Source organism: Cucurbita pepo, chromosome 12 (assembly GCF_057944985.1).
Source record: "Cucurbita pepo subsp. pepo isolate OVF chromosome 12, ASM5794498v1, whole genome shotgun sequence".
NCBI lineage: Eukaryota > Viridiplantae > Streptophyta > Magnoliopsida > Cucurbitales > Cucurbitaceae > Cucurbita > Cucurbita pepo.
This window is the reverse complement of record NC_141809.1, coordinates 7,176,541-7,189,960: the sequence shown is the minus strand read 5'-3', so window position 1 is coordinate 7,189,960 and position 13,420 is coordinate 7,176,541. Positions and strand designations below refer to the sequence as shown.

At 34.8% G+C, this 13,420-nt stretch overlaps 1 pseudogene; it reads right to left on the bottom strand.

Moving 5' to 3' along the window:
- Positions 1–9,147: 9,147 nt before the first annotated feature.
- LOC147789896 (exopolygalacturonase-like) lies at positions 9,148–12,068 on the bottom strand (annotated as a pseudogene).
- Between the last annotated feature and the right edge of the window lie 1,352 nt (positions 12,069–13,420).

The window sequence follows — 13,420 nt, the reverse complement described above, 5'->3', positions numbered from 1 at the left end:
ACACTTTGATTATTAGTGATTGGTGGCTATACGTGGATGTAGGGGAATTTCTTGTCTCTGAACCACATAAATCTTTGTCTTTTTGTTTAAATTTCATTAGTTGGTGTTGTGAGTACATTTGATCTTGCTTCCACTATTGGTACAACAATTGATATCATAGTTTTGTGGTTGTAGCATTTCGGCGCATAACAAATGGTATCAAAGCTTTGAAGGTTGTATCATTTTTGTACAAGTGGTATCAAAGCCTGGTTGTGGTATTTGGGGTATTCTAAAAGTTTTGACCCCATCAACTACAAAACATGCTCACAATCGTGCTTATTTTCTTGAAAATCAATTTTCAAGAATTGTAATTTTCTACTTTCATCCAGATTACTTGTTACAAATGGCAGAGTCATCTGATATTAAATCAGGATGTGGATCGAGAATTTTGAGTTTTAATCTTGAAGTAGAAAATTTTGATGGAATCAATAATTTTGGTGTTTGGCGCAAAGTTACTGATTTGTTGGCCATGCAAGACCTTGATGCTTCTCTCGTAGCGGAGATGCCTGAAAACATAATGAAAACATGACAGACGCATAATTATGTATGACTCAAATTTGATCTTGGTTATAACATATGTGAAGATGGAAAGCTCAAAGATTGGAATTGAGAAGTTCAATTGATCCAATTTTGGTTTCTAGAAGATGTAGATGGAAGATTTTCTGTACCAGAAAGATCTCCATGAATCTCTATTGGGGTGAAACCGAATATCATAACCACAGAGCAGCGAAAGCTCAAGGATCGGCAGGCCTTAGGGTTGATTTGGTTGACACTGTCCAAAAATGTGGCGTTTCACATTATCAAGGAGAAGATAATGTAAGTTCTATTGAAGGCGCTATTAAATAGGTACGAAAAACCGTTGAGTATGAACAAGGTGTATTTGATTCGAAGATTTTTCAATCTACAAATGTTTGAAGGTAGATCTGTTGTGGATCATATAAATGAATTCAATATGATTTTAAGTCAACTGAGTTCGGTGGAAATTAATTTTGAAGATTAAATTAAAGAACTGATTTTGATGTCCTCTTTACCGTTGTGGGATACTGTTGTTGTCGCGAACAACCATTCCCAAATATCTAATAAGTTGAAGTTTAATTAAATTTGAAATTTAGTTCTCAGCGAAAGTATTTGAAAACGGAAAATTGGAGATTCTTAAGGCAATGCTCTTAGTGTTGATCAAAGGGGAAAAAGTAAATGAAAGAGCCCAAACAAACAAGGACGATGAAAATCAAAGAACCGAAAAAAATCTCCAAACATGCTAAACGTAACGTGTTGCAATAATTCTTATTGTGGACAGCTCGATTGAATCTTGGATTTTGGATTTAGGCGCATTATTCCATTCTACTCTAAGTAAGAAATTGGTTCAAAATTTCAAATCCGAATTTTTTTTTAAGGTGTATCTTGCCGACAACAAAAACCTTGATGATTGAAATGAATGGAGATGTCTGCAAACAAACTCGAGTAAGAAATCAGGACATTAAAGAAGTTTAGATATATTTCTGGTCTCAAGAAGAATATAATCTCTATGGATTAGTTGGATAGCACATGTTATGCACCAGAATTTGGAAAAAGTTCGTGAAAGATTGTGAAGGGTTCCATGGTCAGCACATGACACAAAATTTGATATATACGTAGAGTGCATAAACATGGTTGTCGTAAAGTGGAATCATGAGGGATGATTAGACGGTGAGAACCTACAACCCTGAACCATGAAAGACTCAAGGAGTCAGGAATTATGAGAGTGGAGACTTGAGTCCCTACCAAGACCGCCTAACCACCCTTGAGACCTAGAAGGCCACCTTAGTACCTCAGGATGTAGAAGAAAGATTTCTAAACCGATAGTAGCTGGTATGACGTTCAACTAGTTTCCACTCACCTTTCCACTCTTGTACGATACCATCAAGCGAGGTGTTACATTGGTTAGGATTGTGATACTCAGTGGTAGATCGACTATTCTGCATGGTGGGTCCATCCTATGGTAGAACATTGAACACGCAAGTAGTTAGAGGTTAACCTGCACATAAGATTCTTCCTATGGGAGGATGTTGATCATGCAGGTTGTTGGGTTTTATGTCCTAAAACTCATAGTTTGTAAATAAAAACATATTCTATTTTCAATAAAGTTATCATTGATGTTTATTCAGTAAAGATTGTTATTGAATAAATATGTATTTTACTATCGTTAATCTAAATCCAATAAACTAAGAGTACTCTATCTATAGTATGATTACTTGAACTATATGTAGAAACATAAGAGTGGATCAAGTTCAAGTATATAGTCAAAATGATCTATAGTACAGGGATAAGGCTGAGTACCTTATCTTGGGGACACTATGGATGCGGCCCACTTTTGTATATGACATAACAATGTGATCACTAAATTGTACATGCGGAGACATGTGAGTGGAGGCGTCCTACGCAATGAGTATTGAATAAGATTGGACCATGAAGAAAATCACTCTCACTTTATAATGTTGTTTACTGTTGAGACTGATTTTCTTTTCATTCAATGACCTAGGTAACTCTATCTTAATCCTGAGCTAACCATGAACTCCTGTTTATTCAAAATTATCCTTAGAATTGCATGGGTGAGAGTGACTCGAGTTCGCCGACTCAATAGGTCTCCCATTTCAGGGGTAACACTAGGTGAATGGCTGGGGCGTGGGGTGCAAGATGAAATTCGCTCCTACCTACTTTTAGGGATAGAAGAGAGGTAGTTCCCTTAGGTACTGACTCTAGGTATTAAACAAGGGGCTCACCCTCGCATTGGCCTGAGAGGGATTCGGTTTACTAGTTGGACCACAAACCAATTGTTCATAAGAGGATCAGTGGGACATAAGAAACAAGAAGTAACTTCAGGGGTAAAACGGTTAATTGACCCAGCTCTAGTTACGAACAACTTGTGAAGGATCGACTTACTAATCATAGTTATATCAAATGGACAAAAATATATCTTTAGTGAGGGGAGTGCAACTACTAGGCTATAGTGGAGTGTCCTAGTAGTTAACGAGTGTTGGTTAACAAGGTTAATGAATTTAACCGGTTAATCTTGGATTGTTGGAGCTCATGATCTATAGGTCCATTAGGTCCCTCTACTAGCTCATATCGAACTAAACCACAGAACAGTGTGACGAGTGGGTTCGAAGTGTTCGAATTCAAATTAGGGAATATGCGCTACATATATACGATATATTTAACCCTTTTTTGTTTTATTTATGAATTAAATAAAAAGAGAGAATCTGAGATATTTAAATAAGATTTAAATATTTTAATGAAATATGTGTCGAAATTGATTGGGATTGGGATTTGAATTAATATTAAATATTAATTAAATGGTTTATTAATCATTTAATATTACTTAATTTGAAATTAATTATTCAAATTAATTGTTGAATTAAAATGAAGAAAATAAGAAGGTTGGCTTCACTCAATGGAAGAATCCATGTTTGAGTTTGTGGAATTTTGGGATGTCAAAATTTGGTTTAACCAAACTTGCATGCTTGCCAAATAAACCCACAGACAAATTTGAGTATTATTTTGAGTGTCAAAATTTGGTGAACTCAAACTTGCATGTTTGCCACATAATCCCAAACATTTGAGTGGAATATTGAGTGTCAAAATTTGGTGATCTCAAATTTGCATCAACATGCAAACATAACTCTATAAATAGAGTGATCAAGGTACATGAACTTCTCCCTTCCAAAAACCATGAGAAAAACTCTCACAAACTCTCTTCATATATACTAAATCCCTCCCAAGTTTAGTCACTCACCGGATTTCACAATCCCGTTCTAAGGTCGTTGAATAGTGGAGAAGACACTAGTGGTGGTTCGAAACCGATTCGTGAGGAAAAAGGAATTTAAACTACAAAAGGTTAGTACTCAAACATCTTGAGTTTTAATACTTATGAACATGCTAGTTATTTACTATAATTGATGTTATAAGAGTGCCTAAGATCCAAATTGCTTCTTCATGTGTTATATTAACATCATCAATAACTTTTCGAGCTGGCTTGTATCGAAAAGTAGCACGCCCCAACCTTGGGCGATCTCATGGCCTGTGCGACGGGTTTGCCAGTGCACTCCTCCATCGACGACAAGCAGGCTGACACTCACCATGTTCCTCACCTGGTACAAAGTTATATGTCGTAGCGCCTCATCCTTAGATGTCGGATACCGCTATGAAGGTTAAATCTTCTGCCCAAGTGTGTGTACCAAGACTGTGAAACTCTAGAGCCTATAGAGTAAGCTAGTGGTTCCCTACTCTGACATGGATGCGATAAGAGCCTATAAGTATGTTGCTTATTGAATATATTTATACTCATTCCTATTTACATTTCTTTTTCAGGTCCGTGAAGCTACAGATCGTGGCGATAGGGTTCTCGGGAGCTTAGAAGTCACAGAGGAATTGTCGACTTGAGGTGTTTTTGATATGAACCAAGATTCATCAATCATATAATATACTTCAATGTAGCATGAACTGAAACATCTTTTGATAATTTTGACAACCTAAGGCAAGAACACTTGATTGAGATTCGAATCACTCCACAAGCAAGATCGATCATGTCTAGCTTGAATGACTCTTGTTGATCAAATATCTCAAACACTTATTTGAGATTCGAATCACTCCACAAGCAAGATTGATCATGTCGAGCTTGAATGATTCTACATGCAATCTAAACTACATAGAATTGCAAAGAAACTTAGCCATTGGCTAAAGAAAAGCACAAATGCTTCTTTCTATATTTCCCAAGTCTACTTACAAATACAACATACATGGCTTTATATAGCCTCAAAATGAAACTATTAAAGACATTCCAAGAGTTGTAACATTCATACTTAATGGCCATAATTAACCATTATGTAATTGTAACCTAAAGTAAATTAAAAGTCTTAAATAACAATCAAACTTCATTCCTCTTCAATGTGGCATGAATTGCTTGATAATTTTGACAACATTTTCTTCACATCTTCATTGAAGTATATTGTATGATTGATGTCTCTCGGTTCATATCATTCTCTACTTCTTCAAGAGGATTCGTTCTCGAATCTATTTGTGAAACTTTGCTGCAAAAAAAAAAAAAAGATATGGAAATATAGACGACCTCGCAACACTCTCTCACGTGTATACACTCAAGGAATTTTAGGCCACTCTGTTTGCACTCATTTACACAAATGAAGCTCTCATTCTCACCTCTCAAATTTTTTTAGTAGAGCCCAGATTGGATTTTTTTTATTTTGGGTCGATTAAAAACTATAAAGATAAAAACAAATTGAAAATAAACGCAAAGGAAACATATATCCGATCTTGAGCCTGAAGCTCTTATACCAAATGATATGATAAGGAATCAACTACAAGGGGAGTAAGATTCGGATTACCTTGTTGATCGAATATCTCAAGTCAAGAACACTTTGTTTGAGATTTGAATCACTCCACAAGCAAGATTGATCATGTCTAGCTTTAATGATTCTTGTTGATCAAATATCTCAAGACAAGAACACTTGATTGAGATTCGAATCACTCTACAAGCAAGATTGATCATGTCGAGCTTGAATGATTCTACATGCAACCTAAACTACATAGAGTTGCATAGAATGATATGAACCAAGAGACATCAATCATACAATAACTCTAAATTACTCTAAATTGCAACCCACCCAAAATTTACAACAATCAAACTTCATTCTTCTTCAATGTAGCATGAATTGAAAAATCTTTTGATAATTTTGACAACCTTCTCTTCATATCTTCATTGAAGTATATTGTATGATTGATGTCTCTTGGTTCATATCAGTTTTTCTAGACTACGTACATATAGTTGTCACTTAATACATGTCATAATTGTTGGAATTTATGCCCTAAAGCCTCGTAATTAATTATTTAGTTTTTAACAATAATTTTTATTAGTTTATTTGTAATTTAATTGTTATCCATGGTATGAAAATCCAAGGTTATTAATGTAATCTTGAACCGTATTTGGTTGACATACAAGAGGATCGTGTTCAAGTAATAACCTAAAAAGTCTATAGTATATGGATAAAGTTGGATGCCTTATCTTGGTAACACTATTGATACGACCCACTTTGTAATGGTTACAAATGATTTGATTCAAATCGTTCATATGGAGACATGTAAGTGGGGCTACCCTATACAATGAGTTTGTATAAGACTGGACCAATAAATGTTTAATCTCTCTTTATAAATCCGTTAATTGAGAAGATTAATATTTCACACAATGATCATATGCGAGTCGATCTTAATCCTGAGTGAGTTATGAACTCCTGCCAGTGAGGGCTTGTTCTTTAATTTACATGGGTGAGAATGGCTCTTTAGGCCGATTCAATGTGCCTACAATTTTAAGGACTTGACCAATCAGGGAGTTTGAAACATAATATCATGAGATGAAATTCACTCTTTTCCAGATGAGGAAACTAGATGAGTTGTTCTCTTAAGTATTGATTTCGGGACTTGAACAATGGGGCCCCACCCTCTCTCTGGCCCAAGAGGGACTTGGTTTATGATTGGATCATAAACAAATTGTTTATTAGAGAATCAGTGGTACTTAAGTTGAAAAATGTAATTACAGGGGTAAAACGGACTTTTGACCCAGCTACAATTATGAACAACTCGTGAAGGATGACTTGCTTGTAATGATTATATCAATGGAAATAACTTGTCCTACAGTACATAAGAGTGCAACTCTAGGTCTATAGTGGAGTCACCTATAGTTAATGAATGGAAATTGATTAATTAAAGAGTTTAATTAATTAATTTTGTATCACTGGAGCTTATAATCGGTAGGTCCATAAGGTTTTCTTGCTAGCTCATAGCAACATTAAAGGTTCAATTTATTTGAAAGAATATTTGAAGTGTTCAAATTGATATTTAAAATAATTAGATATATTAAATATAAAGGGGAAAATAAATTTAATTTGAAGTGTCAAACTAATATTTATATATTAGATATTAAATAAATTGAGAAAATATATTTAATTTGAAGGTTTAAAATTAATATTTAATATATTAAATATATTTAAAAAGAAAATATATTTATTATATATGATACCATTAAATATTAAATTATGATACATTAAATAAAAATATATTTGAAATTTGAATCAAGTTCAAATTAATTAAATATTATAGTTTAGATGAGGTATTATATCCTAATAATATTAAATATGTAAATATATTATTTGCAAACATTCTCACAGTCATAACAGACCAATCTCTCCCCCTTTCTTTGGAGAATGAAATTACATCTGGAGAGATTTTTCCAAACTGATTACATCTTAGGAGACATGAACAGGATTACATCTCGAGAAAAAAAAAAAAAAAAAAAAAAAAAAAAAAAAAAAAAAAAAAAAAAAAAAAAAAAAAAAGAACCCCTTAAACTGATTAGTGTAATGTCCCATGAACAGGATTTGAACCAAATTTTTTAGTATGAATTTGACACCCAATGGCTCCAGCATTTTTCAGACATCTTTTGCAATATGACCATATTATTTACTCCTCATGAAGTGTTTCTAAGAAGGAAAATTATTCTTACAGATCAACATGAGTTGTTTTTAGCATATTTTGCTTTACCCACATGTTTGTTAAGACAATTTCCAGAGGTAGCCAAACATAATATTGTTCGAAACTAAACACGCTTAACTTTTGAGTCTTATGATTGAACTACCAAAAGTAGGCAACGTGATTTTTAGAGATAGTTTTCACTCCTAGGAACAATTTAAAACAAGTAACTAATGTGACCATATCATTGAAGATGCAAGGAATTGTGGGGGCCATCAGATGCCAAATTTGGATTCCAAATCCTGGTCCAAATTTTAGGCATGAGATTACATCTTAGGAGGCATGTGAGTAAGGAAAAAGCATGCTACAAAAAATGGTGTTGGTTTGTGTGGATAGTTTTCACTCTTATAAGCAATTCAAGATAAGTTGGTAATGTAGGTATGTCATGGTAGATGCAGGGGAACGTCAAGGGAATCAGTTGCTAGTTGCTGAATCCAAATTCGAAATCGTGGTCCAAATCTTAGCATGGGTACCATTTGCCATTTCCAAATGGCTTAGTTCTTTTTTTTTTTTTTAAGATATTATTCTAACCATAAAAATCAAAAAGATTTAATTATGTAATAAGGGTTGTTTGAGTTGAATAAATTTATGATCCAATTAACTTACTTAGGCCTCAAAGATATCTCAACTCGACCCAGCTAAACTCACGAACAACAAATATCTTAAGACTTGAAAACACAAAACATAGCATCATGGATCGAGTCCAAGTTTTGTTTTTATTTTCTCTCTTTTGTGATTTATGTTGTTTTTTTGGCCTTATTTAGCACGGATTTGGGCCAATTTTGATGAGTTCCTGTACATTAAACTCCTAGAACATTTAGCTACTTTTGATATTTAATTTTTCTAGGACTATCGACATTTTTCCTAAAACTAAACTTGGTCGGGATAAATAGGTAGATAATTCAATATTAAATGTAAATTCCTAAAATACATATTAATACTTGTCACTTAATTTTCTAATCTGAAACCTAAATTTTTTCAAGTCATATCCAAAAGTTGCAACGAAAATTACATGATTGACGAAAAAGATAGATTTAAGGACACGACTTGCTAGATTAGTCACCTCTAATGTCAATTCTTCTTTAACGATAATGATGGATGTGTGCCATATGGGACGGATATAGTTAGGAGATTCGATCTAACTTATCGATTCTGTCTAAAAGATTTCTAATGGTAATTGATTTGTTTAGGGTAAACGGAAAGAGGAGTTAGATGTTTTTGTTGGTTAAAGATTCTTTCCTTGAGTTATGGATTAGTTTTTTTTAATAATGGTTGTTACAGTTACATTGTCTTATTTCAAATTCAAATCTAGAACGAAAAATAAGACTGGAACCAGTTTATTATATAAGGTCGAGGTACTAAAAACATTAGGTTGTTCACGACACAAAGTCTCCTTCAAACATTCGACCATCTTATTTATTTCGAAAAGTACAACAAAAGAAACTCAAAAGAATGAGAGTCAAATGGATAGAGGCCGTCTACTTTTTTAATTAAGGCTGTCTATTATTTTGAAGTTCTATGGCAATGAACAATTCATGGGACAACATAAGGAGAGGAGCATATCTTGGGGTTCTGTCTTAATGAAATGATAGGTTTCACATTCGTGCATTGGGAGGAAATAGGACCTTTTATTCCATTGTAAGTGAGGTCAATGTTGCTTACTTTTACATCGTCACATGGTAAGTGACGGCTGCAAATAAGTTTGATTGCGAGCAGAGTTGCAGAACTTCCTCTAATGTTCTTGAAGCTCACTATACTCATCTTAATTTTTTAAGGAATCTGAAAATTAAAATGAGACAACAAATGGTTTATTTGTGAAGTTATAATGAAAAAATGAATCAAAGGTTCGAGAATGCGATCCATACCTACCGATTGCACTGATTCCACGGACAATACTCTTGGTCTATTAGAATAGGGTTGCTAACATTGACCATTATTGTTAAGGATATTTAGTAATAAATTATAGTTTACCATATATATTATATTTGATATTTTATTATAAGGAAAATATCTAATATTTGCCTTATTGTCATAGATATCTTTCCATTTATTGTTATTTCCATTTATTACTATTTCCATATCCTTGTAATTTATTTGATTATAAATAAGATAACTTTCACACCATTTAGGTGTGGTGGATTAATCAAACATTCACATGGTATCAGAGCCACTTCGGTTTAACAACCCCAAATCTTTTCTTTTCAATGGCTTTTGAAATCTTCTACTGTTCTTCTCCACCACCCCTGCTGGCTTTGACGCCGCAGGAGCAGTCTTCATGGCTACCGCAGGCGGAGCCGATTAATTACTCTTCGGCTCCACCCTATTGACCTCCAAATCATCCTTCACCATACTCTGTACATACAACCTTACCTTTTCCAAACATAGTCTCTTTCATTCTCTTCTCAATTTTTCCTTTATCCTTCATCCTTCACAGAAACCCTAATCTTAGGATCTTCATCAGCATTTCTTTCGGAAATATACAGAATCTCGATAAGCCTATCGACCTTTTGCAGAGATTCACCTTTGGAATCTAGGCGCCGCACTGGCATCTTCGCCAACCAAGTTGCTACCGCCCTTCTCGCCAAAATTGGCTCCTTCGCCCCAATGTGGCGACTCTTCCGGCTGCCCTTTTTGCCAAAATTGGCTCCTTCGCCCAATGTGGCGACTCTTCCGGCTTCAACATTGTCTTTGTCCCTTGCTCTAGGTTTCCCCTTCTACTTCTTGGGGTTAGACATATTCTCACCAGAGCCAAGGTAGCATCGTCGCTAAGCGACAATCCCTGTTTATGGGTAGACATATTCTCGTCGAAGCTAAGGCAGCATCGCCGCTGAGCGGCGATCCCTCTGCAATTTTCGATGGCCAAGAAAGTGTTTCTTTACGCCTCCTCTGAACCAGGTTGTTGACATCTTCACGAAAAGTGTTTCTCAACCACTTTGAATTTTTCAGATCCAAGCTTCACGTTTGTTCAAATCCGACGCTCAGCTTGCGGTGGGGTGTTAAGGATATTTAGTAATAAATTATAGTTTACCATATATATTATATTTGATATTTTATTATAAGGCAAATATCTAATATTTGCCTTATTGTCATAGGTATCTTTCCATTTATTGTTATTTCCATTTATTACTATTTCCATATCCTTGTAATTTATTTGATTATAAATAAGATAACTTTCACACCATTTAGGTGTGGTGGATTAATCAAACACTCACAATTATAATGTCCAAAAAGTGCATATTGGTGGCGGTGCCGCTAGCCGCAGAAGCTGGCCACGTTTTGATCCTGATACCATTAGTGGTGTTATTTAACGTGCAGTTCTTTACGATGACACCTTCAATAGGTTCTTCGTTAGTGTATCTTCCAAGACTTCCGATGCTTATTCCATGTCCTGGTCCGCACGTCACATTGGTGACTTCAATTAGTTTGCTTCAATCTCCAAGAGAAATGCAATCATCTCCAATTGCAATTTTGGACTTTGTGATTGTGATCTTATTTGATCGACCGATGTGTATTCCATCAGTGTTGGGATTGTTTTTGGGTGCCATTATATTGATATTATGGAATGTGAGGTTGTTGCAGCCGATGACGTTGATATAGAAGTTCTTGCTATCAAGTGATGTTATTCTCTTAACGGTTGAATTGGTGATGAAGTTGAACCTCAAACTCTAAACATTTTGTATAATCAAATAATATTTTGTGAGAGTCGGTAATGATGCTAAAAATTTGAATAGAACCCAATAAAATTGAAAACTCAAAAAAAATTTACTTTTTCCCTGGATTGTTTAAAGATTATCCTCTAGAAAATGAAGAACGTTGACCAAATCGTAAATGTCAGAACATTAGAGAAGACATGTAAGAGGCTCTTTCAAAAACAACAAGATGCATGAGATTGAGAAGGAAAGCTAAAGGAATATTACTTACAACCAGGAGTTGGGCACAATTTATGCATTTGTGGCAATCGTTCCTTTTCCAAGCTGCCTTTCCTTGGCCATCAAAAACTCCTTCACCTGATAATGTCAATCTATCAACACGTGCAAAAGTGATCCAATTATCTCCCGGAAGACTTTTTAGTGCCTGCAATGTTCCTCCAAGTTGAAAGTCAATTGGGCTATTACAAGGTCCTTCAAACTTCCCTTGCTTTACTCTAAATATCCCTCTTGGAATAAAAATTGCACTAGAACGATTGGACGTGCATGCATCCCTCCATGCATTTGCTAAAGCCTACATTTCACAACTAACAAAAACTTATAGCAAACAATTGATCAGCTCAACTAGTGATAATATTGATGTTCATATTATATATTTACCTTCATGATGTCAGTACCAGACACTATGTTACCATATCTTTTCAAAGAAAAAACAACATCGGCACTAGATTGAGCATCGACGGTAGGAGCTAACAATAGTAACATCAAAATTGTAGCGGCCAAGAAACTCGATTTGATCATACTCATGAAGCCTTTGCTTTCTTTTCTTTTTTTATGTATATCATTTGAAAACTAGTGAGAGACAATGATATTTCGTTTTAGATTTGGAACTTTTTATGTATTTAATACAAATTGAAAAATAGGAATCAAATTGAGTTGTTTTTAGCATATTTTGTCTTTACCCACATGTTTGTTAAGAAAATTTCAAGAGGACGCCAAACATAATATTGTTCCAAACTAAACACGCTTAAAATCGTAGGCATATTATGGTAGGCATACGCTTAAAATGACTTGTATGACTATAATAAAGCAACAAAATCACTTGTCTCAAAGTATGGTATTGTAACACTCAAAAATGAAAGGAATTAGATCTAACAAGAATAAGCCGCCCATGTAAGACCCAAATGATCAAAAGGGGTGGAATTAAAGGATTAAGGAAGGATGATGATCTCAAGCAAGTCATTTTTATACCCTAACAAGTAATGTTAAGGTGTTTAAGACCTATGGAAAAAGATTGGAAAGTAAAAGTAAGTGAAAAGGGCAAAAAGGTCATTTTACTAATTATTAAGGACCTTCCCGGATTTTTAATTGCTTATCTAGAAAGAATTTAGAGATGCTCAAGCAAAAATGACCAACATGAGATAAAGGATTTTTAGAAAAATTATGGATTTTTCAGGAAATATAATATTAAAATATTCAGAAAGGGGGAAATGACCCAAATACCCCTGGAAGAATGTATAATTACGAAAATGGCCCTCTGATCAGAAACAGAGCATCTACAGTGACCATCTGAGAAATATCTCACGAAACTCAAATCCCAGCCGTTGGATCTTCCCCAAATTTGGATATGATCTAGAAGATGGACAAATCATCACATCAAACGGCCATTATGCAAAACCAAAGTCGGTGAGGCTCTGACTGGAGTAGATATTTCGGGCGGATTTTCCAAAAAATCTAACTGCCAATTCACGACGATTCTGGAGCTTTCAATGTCGGTTTAAGCTCGCCTATAAAGTCTGGAGTATGGGAAACAATATGGAATAAGCCTCGAGCAAGGTCGAGCACCCATTCGAAAGTTATGAGAGTTTAGTTTGTGGGTCTCCTACTCTCGGGTTTCTTCCAAATTTGAGAGCAATTCTCCACCATTCCTCCTTAAACTTATTCCAATAGTTTCCAAACAAGATTACCCACAAGTTATATGAAGGAATTGAGAGTTGAAACGTCGTAGAACAAGATACCCATGATATCGGAAATCCGGCGTTTCGAGTGAGTTGCATACCGAGAACGATTTCTGAAAATTAAGGTTCCACACTCAAAGACATTCCTCCAAATCAATTCCTATAGCTTGATGAAAGGATATTTAAGAGGTTCCATGAAGA